The sequence below is a fragment of the Ischnura elegans genome, chromosome 10 (genome assembly GCF_921293095.1).
Source record: "Ischnura elegans chromosome 10, ioIscEleg1.1, whole genome shotgun sequence".
Classification (NCBI taxonomy): domain Eukaryota; kingdom Metazoa; phylum Arthropoda; class Insecta; order Odonata; family Coenagrionidae; genus Ischnura; species Ischnura elegans.
Window position 1 is genome coordinate 59,863,663 of NC_060255.1, and position 19,250 is coordinate 59,882,912.

A 19,250-nucleotide genomic window follows, 5' to 3' on the forward strand; every position below is an offset into this window, starting at 1 on the left:
AGCATGTAGGTGGATGTAGCCATCAATATGAAGGATATAAAAGAAATAATTAAATTGGTCCCAGACCACAATCATGTCAAAATAATAAACTAAAAGTTAAAAAATACATACTAAACGATAAAAATTGCTACTTTTAACGAAAAAAATAAAATAGAAAAAAACATAATAATAGAAAATTGCTAATAATACTTATTCCACTATTAATTTTTTCTATGAATATCTTTCTGATCAATGCTCTCAGTATTCATCTACGAGTTTCTGTTATCAATAAAAACACAGTGCTCAACCAACATTAGTAAGTGCGCTTATTGTTTTTCATAGTGGTTGTGGTGAACATTTTTTACCGACACGTAATTAACGCACCTGCGCCAGTAATTTTCTGATGATGAGGTACAATAGTGATTCTACTTTCTATTTAAAATACATCTTATAACATCAAGTGGAATTTAAACTTTTGGCATCATATTACTATTAGGACGTATAGACTAACAATATCTTTTAAAAATTTATGTATAATGGAATACAGAGTTTTTTTAAAGTAATATGAGTGAGCATTGTTCAAGTACATAATGTGGTTGATGGATTGCTTGAAAGTCATGGAGTCTGTGTCTGCTCTTAGTTTGCCCTCATATTGGAAGAGAAGACTTCTTGAATATTTCACACTCATTGGCTGTTTGTTCTCTCGGACACCTTTTCGAATGTCACGGCTTACGAGAAGTTTTCCGGTTTCGAATTTCAAAAGGGAAAGGAGGATGAGAGAGGGGATTAAAGGGAATAGCAACAATGCGAATGGCAACAATAGGTGAGTGAAGGGCGCCCTCCTCATCAGCAACAATATCATCCGCAAGTACTGAACTCAATAGCAATGGAATGACGGTAGAGGTGCACTATGCACAGAATCAACTGAAGCTTGGACGACCAACATGGCCGATTACAATGAATTTTGAATGGGAGAATGTTAAAAATGGAATGCAAAGATGCAAGGCTATGCTGAAGTACCGAGTGTATTACCAATCAAATTACACTTTCAAATGATACGATCTCAGAGGCAATTTTCATGGCTCTAATGAATACTACGCTGCATTTGAATCATCATGTACCATATTATAATTTAGTTCTTTTCAGTTCATGCATATTATATTTTATAATAATTACCGAAAAAAGGTGTGTTTCAAATAATTTCTTTACAATAAAAATCTTTCACAAATAAGGACTTCGAGAGTGATTGATATGGATAAAACTTCTGTTAAAAATGCTGTGAGAGATTAGAAAAGAGTGATTAAGCAGCAAAACTAAATATTTTACGAAAATCAATCCCGTTTCAAGGGGCATGTTTTGAAAAATGATCGTTTGACTCAGGATTAGGCGTAGCAGGTTACCTTCGAGTCTCTTGCGACGCTATTGCAAGAGCCATTCCAATCGAACAACAAAGATGTTGATGGTGTCTTCAAATCTCTTGCTCAAATTTCTTGTAAAAATGTTTGTAGCAAGAGTTTGTGAGATTCATTTATTTTACGGTTTTCCCAACAACGTAACTGCTGATCAGATTTACCATATTCTGCATCAAATATGAAATTCTGCGTAGCATCACCAGGTACCATCTCTTGTAAATTGAGTATTTTTAAGAGAATAATACTCATGAAACGTATGTTACGAATGCGGTCAGAACTTGGCAGTGAGTCAGATAAAACCTTGTAATGTCGAGGTCACTGTTCTTTGCATCCGGTACTTGTACTTCCTGTACCCCAGAGGGGAAATACTCCAGGAATTTTAGGCTGGAAGAAGAGCCAGGGTTTTCCAGAGGTGGTTTTTGGGCGACCCGTTTATTACCCTTGAACCCTTGAACTATTGTCCCATCGTATCCAACCTTTTGGTCCTCCCCTTAAAACGCAGAATCCCTTAAAACGACCCTGAACCTTGCCTTTCTTCTCTATACGATCCCTTTACCTCCCAATGCCTGAATGAGAATGTGCTCTATGCGGAGATGACGAAACTTTAATCCTTGTGGCGTATTGTATCAAAGGACCTCTGCTGGGAAATTTTCACTCTGTTATGTTTCAGACGTTGAACGTGTCAGCATTGGGGGATAGGCTTCGTGTGGTGGGCTATTGTTGGCATAACTCGCCGTGGGACTGGGTCCAACGACACGGCGGAGGCAGACATTTTTCAAATGTCGCCAGATCCCTACTTGGGTGCCGTAGGGAGGGTACCTCAAGTTTAGAACTCCGTCCATCGGGTGAGACGTAAAGCCGTGATCCCCCTGGCGCCTTTCACTAGAAATAGGCTTATTCCGACGCCAGGTTTCTATCCAACGTCCCTTTCCTACCCTCGCTCTGTATCGAAAATGAACTTAGTGTTAGCTGCAGGTTGCCTACTCAAAGTACCGTATCATGTGCCAATATTTTTTAAAGACATGGCTAACATTTTTTTATATTACGAGAAGTTTTGATATTATGTTCAATAAATTGTTGACAAAATTAATGAAATTCAAAATGAAATCTTTCATTACATTTTTTCAACATTAAAAAGAAAACTTTTTATTTCCTCTGCAGTTTATATTCGGCCGGTCTCGATTAATAAATCGATCCTCCGGAAAAGGCGTTACGCCTCCAGATGCGATATTACTGGGTTTAACTTGGAGAGAACTTTTTAGAATCCCATTAAAGATGTAGTCATTCTGGGATTTATTTTCAATTTGTCCGTATTTTGCCTGGACGACGGTTTCACCGGCATTACAATCGGCTTCTTCAGGTCTCTGCATAGTGATGCATCACAATCTTCTGCTGCGTATCATTGCCAATACTAGGTAAATAGCCATAAATATGCTTCTAAAGTTACTTTACTGGTATTTGTGTTGCCTATGCTTAATATTTTGTTGTCAATAAAGACGCATCGAAAAACCGTGCATCGACTTTAATCATTCCAATGCAAGTTTCGTTAGCGTGATGCCGAAATTCAATCTCCGTTGGTTATTGGCAGACAAACTAAAATCCTACTATGGCAAAAATGGAGGGCAAAAGGTGGAATGAGCCCCAGGGCTAATGATCTCCTCAGCAGATGTATGATGTGTTGTCGCCACAAGGGAAAATAACATTTGTGGGGATGAAGCCCAAAAAGCATTCCCCCAGGCAACGCACCTGATTGAAGTGATTTGAAGAGCCAACTGTAATGCCTCCAGCGAAACTGTTATACGGACGAAGTATGTACATACGTACGTGAAGTGAAGCCCAGAAGAGGTGCTATTCAATCGACGCCAAACGAGGAGGCCTTCAGAGTTCAAATGTTAATGATCAGCAACAACGGTGCTCTTCCAAACAATACATGCAGTTATGTCTCCAAAGTAAACCTTTGCCTGAAGATAACCTCATGAGCTCCAAATATAACAAGCACGCAATCATGTGCAAGGGTGTAAATATACAGAAATGTTGAAATTCGACTTAAATAATTTTTTCAAGGTGATTTTCACCCTTGACAACCTATAAACCTGAAATTGGTCGATTGTAATTAGAAAAGGATTAAAAAAGTGTTCAATGTCACATATTGAAAATTTTTAGGCGTTTCCAACTAGGCTTTGTGTTACATAATCATCTATTTTAAATTAAAAATGCTTATCAACCGTAGCTACCGCATGAACATCTACAACTTTCCCCCTTCATAAAATCCTCTTTCGCCTCTCCCTTAAAATGCAGAATCATTGAAAATGTCCCTAAATCATCCCTTTCTTCTCTGCAGGATACCCCACAATGCCTGTCTGCCTGAATGTGTGACGGCGAGCCTTTAATCCTTCTGTTTGAAGCCTCGCGTTCTCTTCTACGGTCGCCCTAAAACCACTCGCATTGCCAGTGGAACACATTCACGGGATAATGCTATGATCTCTAGTCTCACACTCTCCTCACATATGCATGTTTCGCGTGCTCTTCCTCAGTTCAGCCCACGGAATTCGTTACAATGGAATGCGGGTCGCTAAGCATCGCGCACGGAAGAAGTTGAAGCCTGGCTGAAAGCCCTCAGGGCCTTTAAATCATGTTGAACTCCCAGATGTTATTCATGAAACAGCGCAAAAAATTCGATGGAAAAGATAGTGCATTTTGAGAAGCAAACCTGTCGTGAGGGAATCACATTATTTGACACGCCACAGACAATTCGCTCGGTAATTAGAAAAAAAATGTCTGTAAAATCACTATGCACAATATTTAACCCTGCCGAAGAGCATTTAAAATTTTCAGAAGTTTGTCAATTTTGCGACATAAAAGGGCATTTCCACTATCGAAGACCTTATTCTGAATATAACACCTACAATTAATAAATGTGGCTAATTTTAAATATTTCGTACGCAAGTATTTTTTGAGTATAGGAATATTAAGGTTGACTAATATTAATGGGAACGGTAATATTTACCACCAAAAGTTAAGTTCACCGTAGAACATCACAATATCTGTAGTGGAAACCTGAGAAACCCTAGATTCGCCCCTGTTAAGTAGGCAGTTTTCAATTTATTTTACCTGAAAATTTCAATCGGCAAAGTCAACTATTATACTATCAAATGGACTTGTTCTATTTTATTTTTTCTAATTTACTATTAAAAAAACTTCATCTCCACTCGTGAAACCTCTAAGGCATTCGCTATTATTGGAATTCCTTCAGCTACCAAGATGACACATCTACCTATTCAAAGCCCCAAATAAATTAAATATAAATTTCTTCTTTTTTTTAATCTCTGCACCTTACGCTGTCATTATTCTTCGTTGCCTTGGAATCGCAATGTTTCTAGCATGGGTACCTGATCCATCTTACTGTCTTTTCAGGTTAAGCTGTTCTTTTAAAGCTTTAAAAAAAATGGATATCGCGGTTGATTTTAGTAAGCGCCGTGGCACACTTATGGCGCCACCGTACACGTCCTACAGAGAGCGGTCGCGCGTGAGATCAAAAGGAATTTTCTCCGGAGATTACGCTGCGGGATGATTAAAACATTGAATGTGGCTGTATACGTTTATGTATGTGGCTCAAATACATTTGATTTCTTTCTGTTTTGGATAGCTTTTGTCTCTATAATCATTAAAATTAATTCATAGAGTATATTCACCATTTAATGGTCAATGTATTCCTAGAGGAAAAAGTATCAACCATCCTACATTTTCCAAGATTTAATTCTAACTCTCACGTACTGCACCAGTCATTTATGGCAACGAGGTCCTTTTCCAATGCTAATCTATCGCTATGGTCGTAAACTTCTCTGTATACAACTATATCATCTGCGAAGAGGCGGATTTCACTGATGACCACGGTGGTAATATCATTAATGTAAAGAAGGAACAAAAAACATGTATACTTATTCACAGAACCAAATAAAAAATTGTTTTTTAAATCTCTGCACCTTACACTGCCGTTATTCTTCTTTCCCTTGGAATCACGATGTGGTTGGCAAGGGTGCCTCATCCGTCTTACCGTCAAGCTGTTCTTTTGAAGATTAAAAAAAAATGAATAACATGGTTGATTTCAATAAGCGCCGTGGAACACTCCTGGCGCCACCGTACACGTCCTACTGAGATCGCGGTAGTGCGTGAGATCAAAAGGAATTTTCTCCGGAGATTTTGCTGTGGGACGCTTAAAACGTCGAATACGGCAGTACGACTCTATAAGTTTATGTAGGCGGCTGAATTACTTTTTGCTTCTTTCTATTTTGGATAGATTTTGCCTCTATAATCAATAAATGGTCAAATTCCTTGAGGAAAAAGTATCACCGCGGTAAATTGAATGCATGGTTGAATCCGACTGTAGTTGATTGCATATCTTTTTATAAGATTTTTCTAGGAGGCCGTTGAAGTCCCGAAGACATGCAATTTTCAATGGCACCTAGTTTTTAATGAATAGAAATTGTGAGTGAGCTGAATGCAATAAAGAGAGATTAAATATAAATAATAGCAGTGTGTGCCGCACCTCCAAGTTTTCTTTATACCTCTGATGCTATGAATGTTTACCAGAATCATAATTTTTACCCTGAAAATTTGGTTTTAGAAATAAATTCTCAAGATGTGCAAACATTTTTTCCACCGTAAGCGCTAGCACAAAACTGAAATTTCAGTTTTTGAAGTGAGCAAACGTATCCCAATTTAATGCATCCTGCATATGAGGCAAATAAAATAATGTGACTGAAACGTTTAATAAATTCCAAAATATTGTTTCTTGCGAATTTACGATGATATGTCACCAAAAATAGATTAAAATTACAATAACTTACGTAAAATCTCCATAATAGAGTAAAATATCACATGCTCTGTTTTAGCAATTTTAATTATAGTTCCACAGTCACAATTTTTTTCTGTAATGAATCTCTTCCAAGTTTATTATATGCTATGATTTCCCGCAATCAAATATTTAAGGAGAAATGTCAACTTCTATTTTCCACGAGGAAAATAATGCCCCGTACACGGTTCTAGTAGTGGAGTAATTTCAAGGGCACTAACTGTTTACGATCAAACATTCCTTTTGCGTAGTACGTATCTTTTAACGAACGGGGCAAGTGGGCAGGGTATTTTTTTAAGACTGTGCGGTCGACAATATGATGCCAAGAGAACAAAAATCAGCCTTTTGATTTCATATATTATTTAACCGATATCCTTCAAAACAGAAGATGGTTTTGGACATATTTCTTTCTTACTATTGATTCTAAGATAAGACACGTCTAAGTAGAATGGATTCCCTCAATCACAAAACATATTACCCAAGTGCTTTTGATCGGCCTGAGAGTTATCCAAAACGACATCTTGGGGATGCCAGGTAGCCTTATATTGCACCGGATATAGGTAGTGGGTGAATAATAACTTTCATGAGCAAAGATGACAACCTCGTAAATATTGAAGCAATTCTTAAAAGGGCTTATCTTTCACACGAAAAGATAGAATTTTGAGCCTAAAATTCACTTCCCCGCTACTTTGCCGCGGCCAATATTGGATTAAAAAAGGACTCGATTGATGTTTGATAAAATTTTAAGGATGGGTATATTGATTGTAAGTTAGCTTCGTGCTTACGGAAGGCTGGGGAACATAATGTTGTAATATAAAACTTGGACCTCGACGTGCAAGAAAGGGAGTGGCCTGAAAAAAGAGGATTCTGGATTAGAAATCACAGAATAGTTCACACAGGACTGCCTAAAGATAATGCTGTGTTGGAAATGATGCTTAGGAAGGGTACTGATATGCGTGATAAAAGCTAACTGCAGTCTAACGAGAGGATAACAATGCTGAAAACAGAAAATCAAAACCTTTGGCTATTAGATTAACCTGCCTACGATGGGTTATGAAGGCGAAAAACTGGAGGGCATTTATTAATATATCATAGAAGCGAAGCAGGTAGGATGTAAGAAAACTATTTCTACTCTAAGTGATTGGAATACTGTCATTGGTGAAGATGAAGATCGAAGAATTACCGGAAAATATGGGCATTGAAAACAAATTTCATGGCTATTTGAATTGTACAGGTGGCATTAGCAAGCAGTTTCGAGAACATCATAAAAATATCACAACCGCAGAAGGTAGTCGTAGAAAATGATTAAGTTGATTAAGTTGAGTTGATGAGGATTGTTGAATTAAGGCGAACTTTCTTACATTTATGATAACATAACGCCTAAGAGAAAATATGAGGGCATAAGTTAATGGTGGTAAAAAGATTGTTCTTTTCTAGAAATAATTGGAAGGTCAAAGTAATACATAATACAATGAAATAGATGATATTAGGAATAAAAGTGACTACTAAAAAACTGACGAACGTATTAGGAATAAGGACTACTTAGCTTGCAGTATATGTATTTGTAACAGTCACCAATGTAGGAACTACTCTCGGGTAGCCAGCCGGGTTAATTACGTCATGGCCTCCAACGTTTCGGACTTCGATTCATGACACTGTGTTCAAAGAAATTGTAGAATTCACTCACATATCTGATGATGGTACATAAATTATTATTAGAGTATTCTAGCGATTAAGATAGGTTTTCATTAGTTACTTAAGAACTAATCTGTCAGACTACCTTCCCATCATGGACTTCCCACTTCAATTCATAATTATTATTATTATACTGTACAAGTTACAAGTTAGCTATTTGCTAGGTGGTAACAGTTTATGCAAAATAAAAAAACAAAAATATTGTAAATGAAAATATATCACCAAAATGAAACTAGTAAGTGAATATTTAAAATGCAATGATATTAATTTTCCAATAAAAATCCTTTACGCCTCTTCTTGAAAATCCTTACGTTGTTAGGGTAGGGCTTAAACAGTTCTGCAGGGAGTCTATTCCATTCCGTAATCGTCCTGTTGAGGTACGAGAATTTCTTTACGTTAGTCCTTTGTGGCCGGCATTTCATCTTGTATTGGTGATCATTCCTACCAATAATGCGTAAGGCGTACTCCCGTTCATTCTATCTAAAAATCCTGTTCTATCTATTTCTCTCCCTCGCTTACCCAACATTCTACCCTCTAACACAGTTTACAACCCCCCTCCCCGCTCAGAAGTCGCTCCATCCATACCTTCTGTCTCCTCCATATCTCATGCAGAAGCTGCTTCTCCTAACCCACAATGAGCAGCACATCGTTAGCATCGAAAGTGCAATCCAGATCAGACTCATGGTGCCGGAATAACGGATATAAAATGAAATTTAAACATATTACGCTCTAAATAACCCTGATGTTTTTACTTGAAATCTGAAACTTTTATCAAAATGCGGATGATTCCACATTCAAGTCTCCTGTTGATACGTAAGTACGAGTCATCATGTGCGTTTAATAGAGGATAGTGTAATTGCTTCCAACGTTGTGTTTAAAGAGGTCCTCTGACCGCAATTTGTACATGAACATTCCAATTAAATTTGTACGTAAGACCCTACCTTTTTTTTCTACATTTTAGAATTAGAAACGCTCCTATCCCTCTGTGGACCTGCATTGAAAAGAGCGGGGGAAACCCGCTGGGAGCGGGCGCAGCACACTCGTATTCTTTAATTCCGGCAGTTTTTGGAGGCCCTGAAGCCATTTTCGGCACCAGTATACATACAATTCTGCCCCTGTGGTGGGCACCTTAATCGGTAGAATACTATAATAAATAAAAAGGGGTGTTATGGAGGGCCAGAGCATAGAGCCAAATGGCCAAAATCGCATATTTTCAATCGCACTTTTTTGCGATGTTTAACCACCTAAAAATTATTTATTTCAGTACGCCAGCCGAAAGGTATTAAAATCACCTCCAGAAAACGTTTTCTTTTTTTTGGCCCTCTCAAACATATTTTTAAAAAACATGCGTTAGAAATTTTCAAATCAACACCTTATCTTCTTGTCCCGTTCAAAGTACTCGAAAACAATTGGATATCTGCTCCATTAAATAAGGTTTCAAATGCCGTAAACCGCATTTAAAAAAACCCATTCTTGACTGAGTATTAAAAAAAGAGTGAAAATTATATTTTCGATCTAGCCGGCCCTGGTGGACCTCTAGTGGGCTGGAAATGTGAGGAGATTTTTTTCTATTTGATACCAAATTGCATACCATAAATAATCCTCAAATTAATTTAGCAAATAATACAGAATCTTGGATAATAGTAATTATTAAATGTGATTCAATGAATTTTAGCCGTCAATTAGAAGGTAAAAAGAATTTTTGATAAAGAACTATGCATGTACTAAACAGGTGCGTCCGCGTTAATTATATTATGCTCTAAAAATTTACCTTAGGTTTTCAGCAAAACCATTAACTTAGTCCGTTTTTCCACGAATTTATGCTTAAATCATTCGCCTCGCATTATGCAGACTCATTCTGTATTATTCCGCTTGGGTAATAAGTACACATTAAAAAATTATAAAATGAAACTGATGACCAGTTGAAACTAATCAATCAATTATCATACAAATCCCACGATAATTCCTGGGCAAGTGAAAATTTCAAATTTCCTTGGGTGGGGTACCAATTAATATCCACCGGATTTAGACATTGAATCCACTCAATAGGAAACCCTATGTGGTGCGAACTTCAAATACATAAATTGCGAATGATCGGGCGCTAATTACGGTACTCACTCACCTACATATAATTGGCTACTAAGAGAGATATCGATGTTTATGCGCGAGCAAGTAAGTGCCTGGGGAACTTTGATTTGACGACTCTGCCAATTGCAAACATGTTAACTTTATTGGGAAACGTTAATAGCGGATACAGATACAGCCTATTTAATAATGTATTCATTTTACATTTGTACAGTTTTGCCAATCGGTAGTGGTACCGTAATTGAGACCTTTTAACGATTAACATAGTTATGAGAGACGCATATTAAGCTAGAAATGATGAGGTTTGACTTTAATAGCGTTTCTAAATGTATTTCTGGATGTTCGCCTTTCTTTCATGAATAAATAAATTTATTGCTTAGAATATAATTTTTTTAAATCTTAGTCTAAGCGTTAGCTAAGTATATTTAAGTAACTATGAACTTACGCCATGAGATTTACTGTTGATAAACTATTAAATTTGTGGTTGAAATAACCTCATATATTGTTTCCCTATTGAACGTAGATAAATGAATTATCACCAGCCACGTTATCATAAGCCATGGTTAGTAGACACACTCATATCTATGGTAATAATAGCGGGATCTCGATAATCTTATTACTTATTCCATTAGCAGCCCTGGGATTATTGAACAAATTTTATGCACCGGGCTCTGGCCGTTTGAGTTGCATCACTAACAGAAAATAAATAGAGGTTTTTGTTTTTTCACTCCTATGAATGCTAAATCACTTTCAATTAATGCGTGAGAATTGTAACTTTTCATCATATTTAAATAGTATGAACAGTTTAAAGAGCGATGTTTTCTCAAGAGGAAGTTACTACAGTGTCAGAACCATTCACGAGAAATACCACTGAAAGAAAATATTTATTCATAGGAATAGTTTTTAGTTTTTCCAGCACAGAGGTTTTAAAGCTTAAACTAGAGAACATTTAATAACTTTTTACAACATAATGGAAATTTCCCGCAAAAAATGTAATATCTAACGTTTTCGATACAGTTCGCATTCATTTCGGAGGTAAACTACTACTGGTACCAATGGTCACCTGGCGACAACATGAGCTGCTTCGGAACAGAGAATAATTAAACCTATTTTGTGGAAAATTGCAACTAATTTGTGTGAATTAGTACAATTTAGCTGCTTATTTTAGCCCTCTTGTTCTCACGACAATACTCCTTATAACTCCTAGAAATTTGAAGCCAGAATCAATAACTAGGCAGGCGTTTGATATAAAAAGGAAATTATTTTGTTGACAATAGTATTAAAGTGTGTAATTATGCTTGTAAACTGATTTAATATACATTCAACAAAAAATTGCAAAAATTTTTGGAACAAAATATTACCAACAAACATTATTTATCACAATAATTTTCACAGGGGGCCAAAATGTCGGCATTTCGAGCGACTATGTGTCTTAAATACAGTGTGTCCCAAAAAGAATGACCCCATTTTAACTCGTAATAATATTGAGACAAATGTCACTAGGCAAGCGAAACAGCGCCAGATGTGATCGGCATTGTTTAGAGTTTTAGAAAAATCCGCTGAATGTCACTACGAGTGCTGATATGGAGCGTGCAACCCTTAGACCATTGGTCTAACAATTAGGTCTAACAATAATGTGCAGCCAATCTCGCTGATGATGACGTACAGGACCGCGAGAACAAGCTTTACACTCTTGGCCTCCTAGGTCCCCTTACATAACACCATGCAAATTTTTTTCCTTTTGGGAAATGTTAAACAGCGTGTTTACGTTCCTCCCTTACCTCGTGGCATTGATTAACAAAAAACATGAATATCAGCTGCTGTAGCTTCAGTGACAGAAGACACCTTACACTCAGTTTGGGATGAATTCAGCTATAGGCTAGATGTCGTCCACGTAGTCAATGGAGGACACATTGAACATTTATGATGGTTTTTTTTATAAACTTTTCTCTTTTGTGAGCAATTTAGTATACAATATGTTGATGCCAAGCCCTTCTTCCTAATAAATAATCTTATTTAAAATCGGATCATTCTTTTTGTCACACACTGTATATTACTGTTGGAATGTTTCTTCAACGCAGTCAAAGAGCACCGCGTAAAAAAAAGGGCACTGCGCTTTATTTCTTCAGTATATTTTGACTAATTTTGAAAATAGTTCATCTAAATTTACAATATTTTCCTGTGACAATAAATGAATGAAAAAATATTAATGCACCTATTGCAAATATTAGCGCACCTAAGGTCGTATACGTCATATGGAGTGATTAAATGAGGATGCTGTTGCGGAGAGGGAAACTACACTACACACGCATCCTAAGATTTCTCGCCTCGCCACATGGACTGCTCCTCAGCCGACAGCGGTGGTTGTAGAGTACCTCAAGGAACCCGTCTTGATCCCCTCGCCTTCTTCCCTTATCCTCCCTCAATATCCCATTCCAATCCATTTGGAACCCCGAGGGCGTAGCGGCGCTTATATATCAAGCATTCACCACCCAGCCAACCCTCCCCCCATTCTATCGCTGGCCCTATTTCGCCAATGCGCTCCCACTTTCTTTTGTTTTTCTCATCCCTCCATCCGCTTTCATTTCCCCAAACAAACCCCTCATAGAGCCGTTCACTTTCACGCCTCCCCTTTCTCCTTGACCTATTTTATTCTTTTCCCCAGTTATTTGTCAGGTGGGAGGTACGTAGCCGTTGCCTCTAATTTTTTATCTATCTCAAGCAAATATAGTTTGTGGATGAAATACTCTTAGGCTTCTAACCGGGTCAGATTTTGCTTCATGCTAACGTTTCGACTGCTACCTCTGCTATCATATTCAAATAATTATTGTCTTGAAATTTTTCAATGTTCTCATATAGGCCATACCCGAGAGTGTTCTATCCAACTTACTCACCGGGAAAACGTGAAGTATTTCAATTCCTGCGACTGCTCTCGTGTTCGTTTCAAACCCTGAATTAATGCAAACAGCAGTCTAAGAAAGAAAAAGTTACTGAAAAACTGAATATGTATACTAAATTTGCTATCATATTGCACCGAATATTTTCATGAACCTCTGAATCCAACAGATACTATGAAATTAGTAACTATACATTTGCTATAATCTGCGGGGACCTAGCCTTCAACCATAAATACCTACATCATCACTTAAAGACATTAGTATACTAAAAATATTTTAGACCGAACCTACAACAAAGAAGACCTACGATATGCTATACCTCTTTGAGGACGTTGGTTATTATTATGCTTAAAAATCCGTCGCCAAAATCGAATGTGAATGTAAACTGCGCGGGACTCACTTCAGCATTCCATCATCGCATGAATCAGGAAATCACAAGCCATTTTTCAATGTAATTAGCTGAAAAATAAATGGTGATACGCATTGATCCTCTTGGCTAAGCTTAGCGCAACCGACTACGTTCTCGGGGTTACGAATAGTGGGTAACCTCGATGGTGGATGTAGAGGTCGGTTTCAACATAATAACGGCAGAGGTAGGCTTAGGAAAAAATGCGTAGAGCAGGTGATGAAGGATGTAATTCACAAGATTATTACATATTAAAAGAAACGAGACTAACCGGAGAGTTGACTGCGACAGATCAATCTTAGGATTTATGAATATTGATGACGATAACACTTCAAAACGAAAGCAATTGAAAGTTTGACAGAGAAATTTGAATTTTTTCTAAAATTATTTAACTGCATGTTTGAATAAATCCATAAATACCATCCAAATTTTCAACTATGTCCTTGACTTTATCTCCAATATTTCAGCATAAACTTTCTTCATTAAATATTCTTGACCCGATGATTTTCTGTTTGATTAGTTGATAATTTTTTAATTATCCATTTATATCGGCATCAAAATTTATATTGTAAAATGTAGAGAAATTATAATATTTTTCAATTTAGTCATATTTTTTTAGTAGAGATCAACTACCCTTGTGATTGAAACCATAAAATATTTCCTCTTTGATATTCATATTTTCCGCCTCATCAACTTGAGGTAAAAATAAAAACGAAACTTCGTTAACCTGTAAGCGTATTTGAAATTAATAAACGTCAAAATATAGGCAGATAATATTAAATGCAATAAAAAGGTAAATGAAAGATTTTAAACCGGATTTTTCCTTTGAATGACTGCTTTTCTCTCTAACATTTCCCTCCACCCTGTCTTTTACCTTTGGAGGGGAACGAGTCAAATAGAAAACGAAAGTCAATAAGAAGCCTTTGGCGGGGAATCCTAAATTCGAGAAAAGAAAAGAGTTCCCCGCCCTCCAATTGAATTATATCCGTCACGTGGCTCCCCAATCAATCGCGGCTGGAATTGAATTGCAAGGGTGGAAAGGCAAGGACTAGATATACAGGGAAGAGAGAAACAGGAGCCGTTAAAGAAATGATTGGCCCGCCGTGACTCAATCTCGTTTCCTTGAAGAGATTCGCTGGTGGACTAAGGAAACACGATATTGACGAGGTACTTGGTTAATTTCTCTTAGCCTTTAAAATATTTGAAGATTTTCTGAGGAAATGGATTAAATATCAAATAAATATATTTATTTAAAGAATGTAGAGAGTAGATTTAGAGAGATAAAAAATTAATTTGAATTTTTTGCTGATTTTTTTATCTGATGAAAAGTCCACAATTTGTCGTTATATCGCGGGAGTTAAACTAAAATATTACTAAATTACTACAATATTATATGAATTGTTTTGTGAATAACAGTAAATGCTCTTTATAGAAATTACTTCATGATATTTAATAAATGTTGCCTAGCTAAATTGTCATAAAATTTAATATAAAATTGGCAATTAATTGTGTACATCATTAAGGGAATAGATCTTTTAAATATTTTGAGGTAAGATTTTATTGCTAGTGCCAATATTTTCATCCAAAATTTACTAATTTAACCCTTTAATTTTTCCTTTAACCTACACTTGCACTAAAAACCGACCTTTAAAACCACCATTTTTATCACTGTTTTACATAATAAAGCAAATGTAATAGCGTTTGTAAAATTAGGCTTCTTTCTCCTTGATCAATCCTTAATTTCTCCCCATTGAACCATTACTTTGGAGTGGAAGCAAAAATGGCTAAGTTCTTTTCATCGCAGGGCTAAATTATATGCAAATGCGTGTACTTGGAACTAGTTGCATACTCTGTATGCTTAATTTTAACCTCGGGATCAAAAATTCTGATAGCTCTTTTATCGGAATAAACTCCTGAAAAGGAGATCAGAAACGATGAAATCCACATCAAATATGCGCATGACATGAAACTGATTAAGAAAGTTGAATAAAAAAATAGTCCAGCGGCATTCGGACGAGGCTGTTTATTTTTGTTGTTCATTTGTTCGATTCTGTTTTGTGGATTCTAGATGGCAACGACGGTGACAGTGTTTTCTCAAGCATGTTTATTTCCATGGTTACGCTATCTCCATTGTTTACCAATGCAAATTCATTTGTACTCACACGCGTGAATGAGACAAGCAAGTCAGAGCCTGGCGTGCATATGGAATCGAGGGAAGCGAATTCGTGTGATAACGCACTCAAGTCCGGGAAATTGGGAGAAGCATCGTGTCACTGCTCGAAAACTGCCAAACTCACTCGCCTTATTTCAAGCGATAACTTTTCTTTTTCTTTTAAAAGGAATTTGAATTCACGGTGACTACAGTGAGACCTAAAGCTTACACACAATACTCTAGCCGGGCAAAAAGCTTACTTCTGGCTTTACTCTGCCGCCTCGACCGTAATGAGTCTTTTCACTCGAACGATGTTTTTATACGAAAATAGGTGTGAAACAATGACAGCTTCCATTCGTGTTTCAGATTACTTTTATCTTCGTAGTACCGCTCATTGCGGCTAAATAATTTTTTTTCTCAGTGACGCTAATTAGAGTAACTTCCGCGAATATGAAGCTGAAAATCACTGAACCAGCGAAGTTCAGCCAGCGCCAAACAAATAAAAATGAATGAATGACATTTTTTGGTAAATGATGCCAAGCATCCAAACATACATGAGTCTTCAGGAAATAAAATTAGCAGTGGAAGCGCATGCGAAACAAAAATGCGAGAACTGTTTAAGTTGACATACTTTTCACTAAAACCGCGAGACGGAAAAATCTGAATTAACGGCTAAAATTGCAACTTTAACATCCCTTTACATTTAACATACCTTTCTGACTTTTTCACTCTTGAAAATGACTTGCTGTGATGTGATAGTCACGATTTCAAAACAAAATAGAGTCTTTGAAGAAGTGAAATGATATCATGCCTGGGGCTGAGATATTTCTTACGTAGCTCTTGGGCAGTCACTCTGCTGTACTGACAATGAATGCCACAATGGATGCATATCTCTTTGAATACACATTACCTAGGAAACAGCATGCTTCATGTGGGAAATGGTGGAACTGATCAATCATAAATGAAAGGGAGTTTGTTAGCTTCACAAAACTTAATCCACAACAACACAACTAGACGTACGCATGGTAAGCAATAATGTATGACAATCGAAACACGTATTGTTAGCTGCTAAATAAAGTAAGTGGACTGTACGACATTGTTAATTATCATTCGATACGTTGTCTCACGATACCTCTGCAGAAACATTTGATTTAACTGGACGCGTTTTGAAGCTTTCACATCATTTTCAAGTGCCCCGATTCCCTTTTTTTTCAATTAAATTATACCAATGGTATATGATGGTGTTGACTAACATTAGGTATATTAGGGTCTTTGGATTAACCGACCGATAGCTAAGGTTATTTGCACCATGGGGAAGAGTTGGAAAAAATGTCTTTGGGTACAAAAAAGGTGTTATTTGTACTTGCATCTCAACACGATAACATATTATAAGGTCCCGTACAACAAACAATTGAAGTAATTGATCAGGCGGAACATCTGATTCTTTCCCGTAATTTTTCCATGTTAAATTAATTTTGGTTTCCATTGAGTCTTAACTTCATACACGGATTTTTCAAAGTTCCTTTTGATCATGAAACGCCGTTCAAACTCGTGCTCTTAAGATACCCTCATGATTAAGTTTCGACCCGGTGTAAATTCGGAATTTAAACTTTGATCAAACGATAATTTTCATTTGAGGAACCATATAACATTAGTTTTTACCTTTGATGTTTACACTTACCCTTATTTAGAGATAGCCATATTCGCTGTTTCGTGCGCAGTAGCCTTTTCGTTGAGGAATATATTCTTTTTCATGCAATCAATAATCTTGTATTCATTCGTCGAATGTTCAGATCCCTTGCTAAAAAAAAGGGTCTTAAAATCTGCCAGCCTATCATGGCTAATACTTTATAGGTGAAGACATTTTAGTTCATACACTATTGAGCAAATGTACTGGTAATTGAAGAAATGTTATTTTCCATATTACCAACAAGGTGCACTGCTGTATTTCAATAACATATTTGGATAATTAATTTTAGACATCAGATGAAGTATTTAATATCGTGCGCTATCCTACGACAAGGCAATAGAAAATCACTCTTATAATGTAACCCACTGCAGATTAAGCAGTACATTCCTCCCTGTGAATAAGTAGTAGTTAATGTGACGATCACCGTAGACATCTTCTCATTGCTCATCGTTGGTGCCTCAGAATACAGGTACAGTGTTTGTACTATCAATTGGTAATGTAATCACGTATTTATGTATGGAATGTGAAGGAATTATCTTTTTTCACAACGAGCTGCAGAGCCAAGAAGAAACGTTTTCAGCTTACGAAACTGGAAACTGGAAGCGATAAAAATGAAAACGGAACATTTTTTATGCGTGTATGTATACATTTTTGTCATCATCATAATCGCTCTCTCCTCCTTTACCGCAAACAAGTTGTAACTCCGAGCCTTTCCTGTTGCTATTGTTTCACCACAACTTTGCAACCCCTCATTCCCCTGTGCACCGTCCTAGTTAATATGCGCCACGATAACTGCTCAGGAGGGAAAAAAATGCGTTTAAGAATTAAGAGTCGGAACACGCAGCTGGGGTCGGCCAGATATCCATGAGAAGTGAAGTGGGTGGAGTTGGGACACAGGTCTGGCGGGGCTGTTTTAGGAATGCCACTTCCAGCATGTGTAAACGTTGATTTTTTTAATTCAGTTTATTTGAATGCGCATTCAATTTGTTCGTGAGGAATTGTTCATAATTTTCGTTCAGGAAGGGAATTATTAGCAACAAAAAAAGATATGATAAGGACCATGGGCCATGGGCATTTTTGCCTTCTACGTTTCAAATTTTCCACGTAATACCTGATTCTATATCTTTGAACATAATACTACACATATTACTTTGATTAGATATTTCACATACCTATAGATGAAAAAAGGAGGGTTAATGATACCTGCATAAAATCAAAAATATATAGTCTATCTAACCAGTGGTGAATTAAGAGGTGTTGGCCACCCCCTCCGCCGCTTTCGCTCAAATTGCTAAGATCTTTAAGTATCATACCTTTCTCAGATTTTTATAAAATTGAAATTATTTTAACTATCGACAAACGATTAAATATGGAATATTACCAATGAGACGCACGAACTTTGGTTTCATTTTGATTTTTGGGTAAATTCATTGAATGCCACTGAGATAATATTTGTCCTGGAGCTAGATATAACCACGGATCTTTGGATTTGCCGGTCTCTGCGTAGAAAACTACGTTAATTGGTGGTGATAAAATATTGGAATGCTACCATCTGTTGATTCAACGCTCCTGATAGAACATATACGACTGGCTGTGGCAGCAGATTCTTGAAGATGTTTCTCAAATCTCTAATCAATTTTAAAAGCAATTTTCATGGTGTTGAAAGATCATTTCCAACGATAAGACCCTTTCAAAACAAGTCTTGAATAAAAAATAGTTTCCCGAAAGCCTAAGGGTGTTCAAGAGGAGGTTAAATATAGTGGAATTTTGAGTGTCTTTTTTGGATGTGGATAGTTAATTTTAAGATGTCCTTTTGGTAAGATTAATTTCATTTTTATGCATCAGTGTTTGCGAAGGGGTTTTATCTGATAGAATGGAATGATAGGAATGGCATTGCTGTTTCCAATCACATCATTTGTGTGCAATGGAACTGCATGAATACCGTCCTTCAAAGAATGAGACTGTTTGGAGAAGTGCTTCTACTGGGACACTATTTCGTTCAGAAAGATTGGCAGAGTGGGTTCATCGGTGTGGGCCGCGATGGGAAATCGAAATACGATTCTTCAGAGATAAGTGGAAGCA